Raw genomic sequence first — 16,063 nt, 5'->3', positions numbered from 1 at the left:
GTGGAAACGAGGCGATCTGCTGACTTCAGGGAGCTTGGGCGGAGCTGAGGGCAGACAGAGGGATCGTGCTGGCCCTGGAGGTGAGTGAAGGAGCAGCCCCTCCCCTCCCGGCCCCTGCAAAGGGCCGCGTCACCCTCGGGGGGACGCAGAAGTCATTTCACTTTTCTGCCTGCGAGGGCCAGCATGGTTTCACAGAGAAGACGACACTGGGCCTTGAATAATAAACAGGATTTCCTCAAACAAGTGAGGAGGATTTTGCCAAAGAAAGAAAGAAAGGGTTTCCTAGGCAGGAAATAACATGGGGAAGTCATGGAAGGCGGGGAGGGGGGAGGGGGGACCGCTCAGGAACAGCGGGAAGGGAGACCACCTCGACCTGGGACCCAGGAGGGACAGTGAGGGGTGGAAAAAGCAGAGGATGAAGCCTCAAGTCGAGTTTGGGGCAGGTCCCCGACGGCCAAGAGGGCCAGGCTAACCCTTTGGACCATACACTGTAGACAATGAGATGCCGTTCATTTGTTTACTCATTTATTCATCTAACAAATATTCATCGAGCACTTGATATGTTTTAGACGCTGTGCCAGGGGTCAGGGTACCACTATGAACAAAAGGCACAACCTCCTGCTTGAAGGAGCAGCAAACAAATTAACTTTCCTGATGCTAAAACTGTTTTCTGATTCTTTCTAAGAAATCCTGTAATTGGTTTTCTCTCTCTTACTGCTTTTGTACTAAGCTACCCTCAAACTTCTCCCTGACGTTCTTTACAATAGTTTTAACCCAGAGGCTGTGCTCCAGGAAGAAGGGGCCTTTAATCTCAGAAGAACGGACAGACCCTCCACAGTTCCCCAACAAGGCCAGAAAGACTCACGGAGATTAAGAGGAATGCAGCAGCCCCCTGTAAAGTGCCCTGATGGTTATCACCTTTTCTGTTCTTCCAGTTTTTTTCTATAGAACTTCAAAACCCTAACCCCAAGATGGACTCACAGGCTCTAAGGCATGACCTGCTGTGACCCACCTTTGCCTGGCAAAGGAATAAAGCTGTTCTTTTTCTCCCAAACTCTGCCTCTGAATCTCAATCTGGCTTTCCGGGTTCAGAGGCACGTTTTACGGCAACAACCTGTCATGGAGATGATGGATAAATGGGTAACAGGCCGGGGTGACCAGGGCTGAGGGCCACGACAAAGCAGGAGACAGAGGACAAGACACAGGGATGCTGTTGGTGTGACCCCAAAACCCAGAAGAAATAAGAGAGTACAGCCCATGTGCCTTTGGGGATGGGCACTTCAGTGCCTGGAGTGGCGTGTGCAGGGGTCCTGGATCGGGAGTGCCCTCGGGTGGGAGAGAAAGCAAATGGGTGTGGGCAGAGCAGAGCCAGCGAGGGAGGTGAACTTAGAGGCCAGGGGCAGAGGGGAGGGGAGAGCGAGCAGGGCCTTCATGCCCGGAGGAGTTTGGAACAAGAGGGAAGAGAACTTTAAAATAGACCTCAAACCTTTCCACAATGCTTCCTGCCCCCAGATGACCAGTTCTTAGAACTCAAGTTGCTGTAGAAGCCAGTTCTTTGAAAGGGATCTGGGCCTCCACTTTACGAGGCAGCTATTTAATTCTGAGACTCGGTGACATCAGTATCTTGCCAAACTGCTTGCGCTGTGGCCCCTCCTCTCTCATAAGAACCTTTATCTGTGTCCTAAATTGAATTACGTCAAGTCTCTTGACCCAGATGAGTTACAGGCCAGAGTACTTACAGCACCCAGGAAAGAGACTTCCAATGTTTATCTGTGGTCTTAAAGGTCCTGCACATATTTAACATGGTGCTAGAATCACAGAGGCAGAATCAGTGTTCCATTAGAAAGAGAGGGGGTTCCAGACACAAACCAGTGAGCATAAGAGACTGCAGGCGTGATTCTAGAATGGATTTTAAAGGGAAAAGGCATTTCTGGGCCCCAGAAGAAGGATAAGTGATCACTGTGATCCAGCTTGGGTTAACCAAGAACCAGTCGTCTCAGCCTGCCCACCCTTCCTTATGCCACAGGTTTCCTGGTCCAGCCAAGGAAGGAAATACGCAAGACAGGAGAGCTTCACTATTCAAAGGTAATTGGTACAGGAAAAGGCTACTGAAATAAATCCACTGATAAAGGAAACCAAAGTTTCACATGAAGTAATGAACAAAGGCTTCTACTGGAGCTGTATCCTGCAAAATACAATTATGAAAATAAGTTTTTTTCCTTCTATTTGAAAGACTATTTCGTTGACAGACATTTACTGAGTATCTGCTATGTGACAGCCTCTGGCAATGAAGACCCAGCAGTGAACAAGTTAGAGAAAACTCCCACCTTCATTGTGGCTTATAGTCTAAGGGAAGACTGAAAAAAAAATTAAATATAGGAGTAAACAAAATAGTTGCAGGTAGTGCTAACAAGGATTGCTACGAAGAACCAAAAAAAGTAGGATAACCAAATGAAGAAGGCTGGAGGGTGGGGGCTGCCTTAGATGGGAGATGGAGAAGGTTCTCTGTGGATGTGACCTTTGAGCTGAGACTTGATGGTGAGATGAGGTCAGGTAGCCACACTCTGGAGGGAAGAGGGACCGTGAAGAGGGAGCCAGCTGGACCACCCGGGTGATGGCCAGAGACAGAGCAAGGAGGACAGGGTGTTGACATGGGTGTGAGGCGTGGTCATGTGTCAGACAATTTGGGGCCTGGGAGGCCACAGGAAAGAGTTTGGATTTTGCACAAATGTGATGGGAAGCCACTGGAGGGACTGAAACTGGGGGATAACAGGACCCAGTGTATATGTTTGAACTGTGACCGCAGCTGCTCTGTGGACACAGAACAGCCGTGTAGGCAAGGGTGGGAGGAGGAACACCTGCTGGGAGGCTGTGACAGAGGCCTAGCAAGAAACGTGGCCGTTTGGACTTAGTGGATAAGCCCAACTTGGGGAGATGGAGTAGGGGTGACTGAGGATGTATTTCGAAGACAAAACTTTCTGTTGCATTCGTTGTGGGAATGGGTGGAGGCCGAGGCATCAAGAATGACTCTTGTGGGGTGGGTATAGCTCTTGGTAGAGCACCTGCTTAGCATGCACGAGGTCCTGAGTTCAATCCCCAGCCCCTCTATTAAGTAAATAAAATAAAATATTGAGGGTGGGGGTACAGCTCAGTGGTACAGCGTGTGCTTAGCATGCACGAGGTCCTGCATTAAACCCCCAGTACCTCCATTAAATAAATAAACAAACCTAATTATCTTCCCCCAAAAATGACAAAAAAAATTTTTTTAAAGAAAAAAAAAGAATGACTCGAGATTATGACTTGAAAAGTGGCTGAAAGAGGCTAGTGTTTATCGAGCGAGGTAGGGAAGTCTTGAGGAAAAGGCGTGAAATCGAGGTGTGATGTTGCACACCTAAGTCTGAGAGGCTCTGAAACGTACAAGTGCAGATGTCAAGTGGACAGGAGGATACACATCTGAAGGTCAAGGCCACAGACCTGGATTTGAGAGTCAATTGCACGTGGGTGATGTTTAAGGCCATGGGATTGGACGAAATCACTCAGGACAGGGCAACACTGAAGGAAAGAGGACCAGGATCCAGCTCCGGGGCACAGCCATCATTTAGAGGCAGGGCCTTGGGCAAGGAGCGAGGAAACAGTATTGCCACCAGCTCATCAGAAAAGCAACAACCACAAAAATGATCAATCAACTATCAAGGACTTTTTTGTTCTGGCATATTTTTCTGATAAAATGTTAATATCATATAATGTGAAATTCTTCCATTAAGATTTGACCTTTAGAATTTGGCAAGGTAGCAGGATACAAGAAATCATTTGCATTTCTTTACACTAACAATGAAATATCAGAGAAGGGAAGTAAAGAAACAATCCTTTTAAAATTGCATCCAAAAAAAATTAAATACTTAGGAATAAATCTGACCAAGGAAGTGAAAGACTTATACTCAGAGAACTACAAAACATTGACTAAGGAATTTAAAGATGACTTTAAAAAATGGAAAGATATCCCATGTTCTTGGATTGGAATAATCAATATTGTTGAAATGACCATATTACCCAAAGCACTCTACAGATTTTAATGAGATCCCTATCAAATTACGCAGGTCACAGAATTAGAACAAATCACCCTAAAATTCATATATAATCACAAAAGAGCCAGAATCGCCAAAGCAATACTGAAGAAAAAGAATGAAGCTGGAGGAATAACCCTCCCAAACTTCAAACAACACTACAGAGCTACAATAATCAAAGCAGCATGGTGTTGGTACAAAAACAGATATAATACAACAATGGAACAGAATAAAGAGCCCAGAAACCAACCCACAAACTTCTGGTCAATTAATCTTTGACAAAGGAGGCAAGAACATATAATGGAGTAAAGACGGTCTCTTTAGCAAATGGTGTTGGGAAAACGGGACAGCTGCATGTAAATCAATGAAGTTAGAACACTCCCTCACACCACACACAAAAATAAACTCAAAATGGCTTAAAAACTTAAACATAAGACAAGACACAATAAACCCCCTAGAAGAAAACATAGGCAAAACATTCTCTGACATAAATTTCAGCAATGTTCTCCTAGGGCAGTCTACCCAAGCAATAGAAATAAAATCAAAAATAAATAAATGAGACCTAATTAAACTTAGAAGCTTTTGCATACCAAAGGAAACCATAAGCAAAACAAAAAGACAACCTACAGAATGGGAGAAAATATTTGCAAAAGATGAGACTGATAAGGGCTTAGTTGTCAGAATATATAAACAGCTCATACAACTTAATAAGAAAAAAAAACAAACAAGCCAATCCAAAACTGGGCAGAAGGCCTAAACAAAGCAATTCTCTAACGAAAACATACAAATGGCCAATAGATACATGAAAAAATGCTCAATACCCCTAATTATCAGAAAAATACAAATCAAAACTACAATGAGGTATCACCTCACACCAGTCAGAATGCCCATCATTCAAAAAGTCCACAAATGACAAATGCTGGAGAGGGTGTGGAGAAAGGGGAACCCTCCTACACTGCTGGTGGGAATGTAGTTTGGTGCAGCCACTGTGGAAAACACTATGGAGACTCCTCAAAAAACTAAAAATAGACTTACCATATGATCCAGCAATCCCATTCCTGGGCATATATCCAGAGGGAACCTTAATTCAAAAAGACACCTGCACCCCAGTGTTCACAGCAGCACTATTTACAATAGCAAATCATGGAAACAACCTAAATGTCCATTGATACATGACTGGATAAAGAAGTTGTGGTATATTTATATAATGGCATACTACTCAGCCATAAAAATAATAAAATAATGTCATTTGCAGCAACATGGATGGATCCAGAGATTGTCATTCAAAGAGAAGTCAAAAGGAGAAAGAAAAGTACCATATGATATCATTTATATGTGGAACCTAAAAAAAAGACAAACGAACTTATTTACAAAACAGAAACAGACTCACATAGAAAACAAACGTATAGTTACCGGGGGGGCAGGATAAATTGGGAGTTTGGGATTTGCAGATACTACTATGTATAAAGTAGATAAACAACAAGTTTATACTGTATAGCACAGGGAACTATATTCAATGTCTTGTAGTAACTTATGGTGAGAAAGAAAATGAATATATGTATGTTCATGTATGACTGAAGCACTGTGCTGTACACCAGAAATTGACACAACATTGTAAACTGACTATATGTCAATAAAAAAATACATATATATATACACACACACACATACACACACACACAAAAGATTTGACTTTTAAGGAGGAAAGGGTATTGCTCAGTGGTATAGTGTGTGCTTAGTATGCTCAAGGTCCTGGGTTCAATCCCCAGCACCTCCCTTAAGAAAAGAAATGAAAAATAAAAAGATTTGACTTTTACAGCCCAGTCATAACCTGAATAACTTCGGCCAAAATATTTGAGGCACCTGCTGGTTTTTCCAGGCGTCTCTGTAGCCCCTTGGGTGTTGCTATCGTTCGCATTTGAAGCGCCTTTCTGGCCCTCACCCTCACCCTCGGCTCTGACACTGTCATTTCCTCATTTGTCAATGGCTTTGCTGGTGATTGGGGCAGTTCCTCCAAATGCCTTTCCTAATCTTGAAATCTCGCTTATTTTGCAAGACTGGTAAGTTTCACTTTGCCATCAATTTTTACATTATTTGCCTTGTATTTGCATTCTCTTGTTGTAGCCTGTCAACTCTGGAGAGGATAATGGACAAAGATTCTGGCCCCACAGCCAGGGGCAGAAGCTCAGTTTTAGAAGGAAGGGATGCCTAGGAGGTCAGGCCTTTGGGGATATATTTGTGTCATGACAATGTTAGTCGCTCATAGTGGAGACCACTCACCGAATCCACTCTCCCTCTGTGTAAGCACTTAGCTACACAGCATTTTCCTCCCCTCCGTCTGGCTGGCTGTGGCTTTGGTGACTAAATGAGTGGCAGTGACGTGGCATTTTCAGGCCTGACCCATAAATGTCCTACATGTGCTCCTTTATGCTCTTTCCTCTTCTGGGCTGGATGCGGGTGACAGGGAAGCCCTTACAGGCCCACAGGGTAGGGAGAACCTAGATCCCTGAGGCGCTAACCAGCAGAGAGGACCAACCTGTGTATCCTGGGCTGTTACCTGAGCTACAAACAAAATTCCATTGTTTCGCCATTGGGTCTGTTTATTAACATGGCTTAGCCCATCCTAAATAAGACACAGCTCTACTTACCTTCGGGAATGGGACAACATGTACCGGGTAACGAGGAGCCCCTTCGGTATTTCAAAGGGACACTTGGCTGGTGCCATGTGACTTCCTACAGATGCGCTGAGAAACCAGCGGGTGCTAGTGACTGACCGGACGACCAAACCCAATGGCTAATGAATCACTGTCCAACCACACACATGCCTTTGCACCTGACCCTGAGCTCTGTCCTTTCAGCATGTGTAGTAATGACTCAGCTGAAGACAGAGAAAGAACGCTTCCTGAACCTGCAGGATGCATGAGGCCAGAAGGGGTATCCCAGATTATGCAACCATGACTCCTGCAAATCGGGGCACTGAATTTCCATCATCTTATTGTACTATGACAACCACAGAGAAGATGACTGACGAAGACTGTGACCTAGTGGGTGGGGGCAGACGCCTTTGAAGGAAGGAGAAGTGGGCCATGGAGAATAAAGGGAAATTCACTGGGGCTTAAATAGAGGATTTTGAATTGAGTCTGAAATAAACGAGCAAGATGGTGAAACATAGCTTAAGACATCACATTTTAAAAAAAGATTTGGATGTTTGAGGCTGCATTACTGAAGCCTTCTCTTCTCTACCCAAGCGAGACCTCAGATCCCACACTAGACACAAAATGTGTTCAGAGGAGGGCACTGGAGAAGGGACAGGGATAAGATTTTCATTTGAGAAAAATGATTTCTGTTGGTTAAGTCTGTCCAATTTCCAACTGAGCTGCCACAGTAGGTAGTGAGTTCCCTGCTCTGGAGGTGTTCAAAGAACTAAGATGAAATGACTGATATTCAGTCATTTATCGCCAAGAATAGCAATTTCATATGCCTTCACCTAACACTAGAGGAGATGGTAGAGGGTGAGTCAAGCAATTGAGCAAGTGGCAGAAATACAACTCAAACTGGCTTAGGAAAGGAAAAGAGGGGTGATCGTGGAGTGGGAGATGCACTGGTTCACGTAAAAAAGCCAAGGAGATTTTAACATCAGGTATAGCTAGATCCAGGTGCTCTCTCACCGTCTCCATCTTTCCTTTCTCCTCTCCATCTTCTTTCCTCCTTCCTCTCCATCTTTCCTCCTTCCTCTCCTATGTTAGCTCTGTTCCCAGAAGGCCTGCCCCTTGTGATGGACAGTTAGATACCAGCAGCTCCAGGCTTGGATTAAACCAGCCAATAAACCCACAATTCCTGGGACTGACTCTGATTGAACTGACTTGGGTCACATGTCCTTCTCTGAATCAGTACCTTAGGCTGGGGTAGGGGACCGGGGTGGGTGGGGGTGGGAGAAGCAGAATTACCAGTTATTACTGATTGGCTTGATCGCCATCGCAAGCTGGTCCTGGAGTCTAGGCAAGGGTGGAATGAGTAGAATAGGGGTTCAGCACACAGCCTGATCATAGAAAGGGGGGCTTTCCAAAACAACAACAACAACTGAGGGGCTGCGGGCCAACCCAAATGATGAAAAGGACCAGCCAGGTAAGGATCTGGGGGTGGGGGTTGTGTTCCAGGCAGACAGAGCAGCTGGTGCCACTGGAGGAATGAAATAGAGGGTTTGAGAAATTATCAATTATCTGGGGCTGTAAATCAAAGCACCAAAACGCAGTGGCTTAAAGAGGATGATAACCGTTTTCTCTCTCACGGTCTGTGACATGACCGGCCTTGGCCAGGCAGCTCTCTCCTCCACATGATGCCAGCTGACCGCAGGCATCCGGAGGCTTGACCAGACCGGGATGCCCAAGGTGGCTCACTCACGCGGCTGGGTGCTCCTCTGGCACGATGGCCCAGAACTTCTCTGTCCTTCTCCACGTGGCCTCTCCTGGTGTGCTTTTTGTTTTTCACAGCTTGGCAGCTGGATTCCAAGGGAGGAAGCAGGAGTTAGCAATCTGCTTAAAGCCTCAGCTCAGAAGCCCTAGAACATCAAATTCCACCACTTTCCACTGGCCAGAGTCATCATGGCGGGGCCAGCACCTACAGAGGGTGTGACATTCATGTATGGGGACCACGGGAACTGGGGGCAGCCATCTGGGGAGGGTTTCTACCCAAGCCAGCGCTAGGGGAGGGGAGGTGAAGGGGGGCCAAGGTCAAGGGCAGAGCGGTGTGCTATGGGGTTGGAAAGGTAGAAAGGGGACAGATCGGGGTCACCAAACTATGCCTCACAGGCCAAATTCAGCCCATTGCCTGCTTTTGTAAATAAAGTTTTATTGGAACATAGCCATGTTCATTTGTTCACCACACTGACTATGGCAGAGCTGAGAACTTGCAATGCAGACCACGTGGCTCACAAAGCCCCAAATACGGACTATGCAGCCCTTCACAGAAAAGCCTGCTGACCCCTGGGCTAAGCCGGGTGCCTTACAAGTCTTGTTGAGGGATTTGAATTTGATTCTAAAAGTCCAACCTTCCAATAGGTAGCCACTGGAGGGCTTTAAACCAGCGAGTCGCACGACCTGACCTCCATTTTTAACAGATCCGCTCTGGGAATGGATTATAGGAGGATTAAAGTGGACGCGGGGACACCTGGGGCGGGCCATGGCCATCACCCACATAAGAGAGGACAGAGTAGAAAACAAGAGAAGCTGATGAATTGGGCACACATGTTGCAAGGAGGAAGCCCACGGGACCCGCTGAGCCACGGGATACAGAGATGAAAGAGGAAAGCGAATCAGGCATGACTTATAAATTGGCTTAAACAACTGGATTAATGGTCGTTCCATTAACTGAACAGAGGAAGGGTGCAGGGAGGAGCAAGCTGGGTGAGAAGAGCATTGAGGGTTCTGTTTTACCACTACGTTTGAGATGTCTCTCGGACGTCGGAGAGGCAAAGTCACGCAAGCAGTTAAATACTTGAGTCTGCAGCTCAGAGTATAAATCTGAGAATCGCCGGTAAATAGGTCGTGTTGAAAGCCAGAAGCCTGGAAGAAGCATCTCCTGGGAAGTGGTGTGGAGGAGCCCTGGGCTGGGGAGGCCGGAGGCCGTCTGCGGCAGGGAAATCACCCAGAGAGATGGAGGAGGAGGATGTGGAAAGGGAGGAGGGAGTGGGAGGCTCTGGGAAGGCGAGGTCCGCTGCACTGAATGCCACTGGGTGGTGGAGGGGACACGTAAACAGAGAGGTGACCGCCCAATTTGGTGACAGGAGGTCCAGAGCAGTTCAGGGAGTAGGGGCCCTGAGCACTGGCTGGACGGGATTGAGGAAAACATGGGAAGGGGGCCAGTGAGATGGCAAATACATCCTCTTTTGAGGAGTTTTGCTCATGAATGAGTCAAAACCACAAAGGGCCACTGCAGGCTCACGGCCTTGAAAGTCCCTTTCCACCCTGCAGAGCACCGACTCCATAAAGCGCCTACTGTGTGCCAGCTCATCACTTGTCTGGAGCACTGATGAGTGTTTCTTTCCGATGGCTCGCTGGGGGGTCGGACAGGGCACAACAGAAATCCATGCGTGTAGCGTCAGGAAAACACAAAACGAAAGAGAGCTCGCAGCCAGAGAGGCGGGTGCAGAGCTCAGATGGGCTTCTCCCCGTGGCCTCCCCGTGGTGGGAAAACCGCAAACCCCGAAGCCCAGCGGTTTTGTTTCTACCAGGTGAGGGTTCGTTCACGCCAGCTCCTGAAATCTGCTGCCGGATACAAACGTGAGACCCAGAGAACAAGCAGAGTTCTGTGATCGGGACACACATGCATCTTGTAGCAGGGTCCAAAGTGTTGTTTTTGTTTCAATTTTTTTTTCCTGAAAAACATTTAGTTTCTCATGAAAAACAGGTGAAAATATTCACTCTGGTACACACAGGGTCTGTTGTTACTTTCAGAATATTCAATTGCAGATTGTAAGGAAGACCTGGAGATAATTTTGTTTCTCATTCTATTCCCTCATGGTCTTCGAAGACCAGAGTCTGAGTGCTGAACCATTTGCTCCCCTGTTTCACCGAGGCATGGGCTGACCCTTCAGGCTGCCTGTCCTCCTGGATCTCAAAAAGGTGTATCTACAATCATAAAAGGAGCTGTGTTTCTGTCTTTGCCCCTGAACTGGTTTGGAATCCCAGCTCTGCTCCTCACAGGACTGTGTGACCCTGCGTGGGTCCTTACCCTCCGAGAGCCACAGTGGCCTCGACTGTCAACTGGTGATAATGGATCTACTTTGCCACCCTGTATTAAATAAGCTAAAGTACATAAAGGTCTGTGAGGGCATTCTGAGAGCAGTAAGTGGTGGCTCTCATGGAGAAGAGCATCCACGTAGATGCCCGACCCTTACTGACAAGGCCAAGATATGTCATGGCCAGTAAGAAGGGTCCCAGATCTGCCAGTGACCTTGTCCTGCAATCCAGCTTGTCTGCCTGTCTGTCTAAGAATGACCTTGGTGCTTGGAGAATCCTATGATTGGTAGTGAAATTTTAAGCCAATTATCTTCAAGGGTCACAGGCTTTGAAGGTCATCTGTTGACATGTGTCTCCCAGAAGTGGCACCCCAACGGCTGGGTGCTAAGCCCCCCAAACGCTCCTCTTCCCAGTCCCCAAGCCCTCAGCATCTCCTAGGCATGCTGTGGTGGCCCCAAGGACGAGGACCTCCTACCCTCATCTCCTCTAGTTTTGAAGACGCTGCCGTGAGAGCTGCTCTGATGGGGAAATAAAAGCAGTCCTGGTTTGGGCCGGAGTGCAGCTTTGAATGTTCCCCAAACCTACAGCTGGCACACGCGGGAAGGTTCTCTCCCCAAGCCCTGCGTGACTCTGGGTGCGCTTCTTAGAGACGGAGCCGGAGTGACAGAGGGGTTCGGGATGCCTCTCCTTTCGGCCTGACTCTGGCGAGTGGCACGCACCTAACTCAGGGACAGACCGAGCTGGAAGGCAAGGCACTCCAGGGACAGGTGCCCTGCCTTGGCCCTGATGCACAGGGGCTGTCTGGGAGCGGCCCAGCCTCTTAACATGAAGAAACAGCTGCAGAAGTTATATCCGGTCTCGGCGACGTTTCCATTTAAACGTATTCGGTGTTTGTCTTTTGAGGGAGTGAGGAGGGTTTTCAGGTACCACTGGTGACCAGAAGCCAGGGCCTTTTGTGCCCTACACCACGTCCCCGCGGCCCAGCTGACTTGGACACCCTCCCCGGGCACAGTCAGCGCCCACCTCGAGCCCATCCTCCTCAGGGGCGTTTTTGAAGCTTTGGGAGTTCACTGAGCACCTTCACCGGCGGCCCGAAGTCCAGGGGGTGTCAGCAATGCCAGAACAACCCCCAACCACTGGAGGAACGGAAAGTCAGGGGGAAAGGCCCCCGTCCATGGCTCTTCGGGGGTACAATTCTGGAGACGTTCTGCACCACCCCCCGGAGGGTGCCCGGCAGGACTGAGCCCTGGCAGCCCCAACCGTAACAGGGGATGAACCCATCCTTAACTGGCCTTCTTCCCCTCTTCCTCTCTCCACCCCTCACTCCCGCCAGGCCCCCTCCCCTAAAGGGTACCTGTCCCCAGACCAAGTCTCTACCTGAGGTTTTGTTCTGGGGAGAACCTAGACTAAATCAGGCACCGAAGAGCGTGACGGGAGTTTGCTTTTCTTTAACGCCCAGAAATCAAGCTGCTCCTTGGCTGCACAAGAACAAAAGGGAAGTGGCGATGGTGGGAAGAGACGTGTCCTCGAGGAAGTGGGAGCTCAGCTCTGCCCACCGGGAACAGAGTGGAGCCAAGAGGTGGACAGACCACCGGAGAAGAAGACAGAGAGAAACCGCGGTCAGGCCCAGCGAGGACACCTGCATCCCAAGGGCACGATTTTAACCCACGGGGATGAAGAGTCAAACCAAAGGTCACCATCCGCAAAGGGGGAGGTCCAAGAACAATCAAACGTGACCGAAAATCAGACAATCACCTGCCTTCCTGCCTGCTGATTTTATGCGGTGGCTTTATTCTTATTTGGATTTGTGAGTTTGCGGAAAAATGTTGTCCTAGTGTTTCTGGGAAAAGAAGAATTTTTTCAGGGCTGCAGCAGCAAAGTTTTTATTTCCACAAGAGAGCTAGGTGGTCAGCTACGGAACAACTATCAAAGCTGGACAGCGAATATTGTAGAATGAGAGTCTCCTGTAATGAGACATCAGATTAGAGCCCATCAGTGACTTTACAGAATACGAATCCTGACAGTACTTTATTTTATAACTTTTTGTTTGGTTTCTTATTTTTAATTAAATTTTTTTTTTCATGTTGGGGGGAGGTAATTTGGTTTATTTTAGTTATTTATTTTTAACAGAGATACTGGGGACTGAACCCAGGACCTCGTGCATGCTAAGCATGTGCTCTGCCACTGAGCTAGATCCTCTCCCCTTAACAGTGCTTTAAATAGCTGTCTTATCCTAAACTAGACAACCTCTAGCCCACCTCCAATCAAACCAAGCCAAAAAAGCCCAGCTGAGACCCTTTTAACCTGTAGGTCTTTATCTGTAAGGCTGTGATTTCTAGGCAGTTGATGAGAGTTTTAGTTCAATAATGACCTTAATCAGACTTATTACTGTAGATCAACACAGCTGTTCCCTTGTGAGGAGAGGTTGCAGCTTCCTGATAAAACACATACCTTTCATCTTAACTAAATCCTTAGAAAACTAAAAATAGAGATACTGTATGATCCAGCAGTCCCACCCCTGGGCATATATCTGGAGAAAACTCTAATTCAAAATGAGACACACACCCCAATGTTCAGAGCAGCACTATATACAATAGCCAAGACACTGAAGCAACCTAAAAGTCCATCAACAGATGACTGTATGAAGAATCTGTGGAAACATATGTAATGGAATACTATTCAGCCATAAAAAGAATGAAATAATGCCATTTGCAGCAACATGGATGGACCTAGAGATTATCATACTAAGTGAAGTCAGACAGAGAAAGATAAATAGCATATGATATCACATATGTGGTACCTAAAAAAATGACACAAATGAACTTATTTACAAAACAGGAACAGTCTCACAGACATAGACATCAAGCTTATGGTTACCAGGTAGGAGGCAGGGATAAATTGGGGGTTTGGGATTGGCAGATACACACTACTATAAATAAAACAGATAAACAACAAAGTCCTATTGTACAGCACAGGGAACTATATATTCAATGGCTTGTAGTAACCTATAAAGAGAAAGAATATGAAAAAGAATATATATATGTGTGTGTGTGTGTGTGTATAACTGAACCACTTTGCTGTATATCAGAAACTAACACAACATTGTAAATCAACTATACTCATATTAAAAATATATATATTGACATGGAAAAAAAGTCCTAAACGCATAAAAAAACTTAACTACAGTCCTTGTTTCATAATTCCTAGTCTCTAAATGGCTCCTTTGCAATGTTAATTTTAAACACAGCTGAGCATGCTGATCATAGGGGTTTAACTGCCAAGACCTGAAAATGAAACTCACTGAGGACATTAAAAAATTCCTCAGGACCATGTGAAATATTTTTTTTTAAATGTGAAGATCACAGAGATGAGTGTGGTTTTACACAATCTAACACAGACCTTCACTTGCTCGTTTGTTCAGTTAGCAGTGGGTATCTGCGTGAGACCACTCTCTTTTCCAACAGTCTGGAGTGTCCGGGTTATCAACAGCAAATGCCTCTAGGCCCGACCTGTCCAAGGCAGTGGCCACCTGTGGCTACTGAGCACTTGAAAATTTGGCTCGTCGGAATTGAGACGTGCTGGTAGACACATCTAGGATTTTGAGGATTTCCTATGAAAAAATGACTGTAAAGTATCTCAATAATTTTTATACTGATTATATGCTGACATGATAATAATTTGAGCTGAGCTGGGTTAAAGATGTATTAATAGGATGACCGCCTTTTTTTTTTATATGTGTGATGTGTCTGCTAGAACAGGCAGAACAGATGTGCGGCCCCCAGCGTGTCTTGTCTAGTGGGCAGTGATGCTGGCCCGTCTGTGCCGCAGGAAAGGGTCGGGGTCAGGCTGCTAGAGGGGAGGGCAGGAGGCCTGTCTTGAAGCTCCTTTGCCAAACAGGTGCAGGTCTCCCCTAGAGTGTGTGTGGGGGGCAACGATTTATTTGCAGGGGATGTTACTTGCGAGCAGAGGGGCTACAACCTGTCCGATCTCAGTGAGCTTTTCCACCCTCCGGGAACTAGAAATTGTCTTCTAACATTTCCCTGCATTTTAGAAATGGTGTGGCACTGCACAAGTCGCAGTGCTTCTCTCTGCCCGCCTTTTCTCCCTCCCTTTCTTTCTCAGACAGCTTTAGTGTATAATTTACATATCATAAAGTTCAGAGTTTGATGAATCTGACTACATTTACGCCGCCTGCAGCCATCACCATAATCCAGCTCTGGGACAACCCGTCACCCTGGCACTTCTCCTGTGGCCTTCATGCCTGACTCCTTTCCCTGCACGTGCGCCCTGGTTTCCAGGTTGATCCAGGTTCACAGTGTCCCTCTTGCCTGTCCCCACCTGTCAACTGACTTCTAGAGGAAACAGAAACAGGTGGTAGGAAATTTTGGGAAATTCCCCTTGGAACGTGGTCTGAGCCTAGAAAAGTCACAGAGGGAAATAAAAGCACACGGAGAGTTTCATGTCATCTGATGACAGGGTACTGCCGGGCTCGCTCTCCTCCTTCTGTTCTAAAAAGAAAATGGACTGTATTGGCAAAACAATATCCGTTTCCCCATTTTACCTTCCTGTTCTTGCCTGTAAAGTTACACAATTCATATGTTATTGTACTCAGAGTGTAGATAAAAATGTGGTTCTTCTCCAGTTCTTTTCCTTTACCAAGTGCTTTTTTAAAATAATGAGGATAAATTTGCTCCCCAGCATCCATGTGCTCTCACCTGGAAACTGAGCAGATACAACTGCTTTTTATAGAATTTAACACTGTGACAGTCACTCACGTATGCAAAGAAGCGTGAGCTCTTACTCATTCTGAAATCTAACTAGATGATTCAAACAGCCCATGGTCCTAAGACATTACATTGTAAGTCATGGTGTTTGTCTGATTAACAGACAACAGCAAAGAAAAAAACACTCCAGGGACTCAATTTTCTTTGTTAATAAGCAGGTACCAAAATAATGAATTATATTCTGACACACACACCCTCTTTCAAGTCACTGAAAAGTTTACCCATAATAATGTATGGACTTTGAAGAGTGGGCGGCTGCAATTTCCCGTAAACACACCCATACAGACCAAATCAACAGATGTGGCTAAAGGAACCTCGGGTGAAAATTGCAAACTGCTACAAGATGGGGTGGGGAGAAGGACAAGCTGAAAGATGCCAGCTGAGGTCCAACTTCTTTCAGTGACATGTTTTTAACTAAGTCTGTTTCATGGCTCTCCTGCCCATTATGGATGGCCGTGTTTCCCTCGCCATCCCCACC

Source organism: Camelus bactrianus, chromosome 1 (genome assembly GCF_048773025.1).
Source record: "Camelus bactrianus isolate YW-2024 breed Bactrian camel chromosome 1, ASM4877302v1, whole genome shotgun sequence".
NCBI lineage: Eukaryota > Metazoa > Chordata > Mammalia > Artiodactyla > Camelidae > Camelus > Camelus bactrianus.
The sequence above is the reverse complement of the archived record's forward strand: the minus strand, read 5'-3'. Positions refer to the sequence as shown.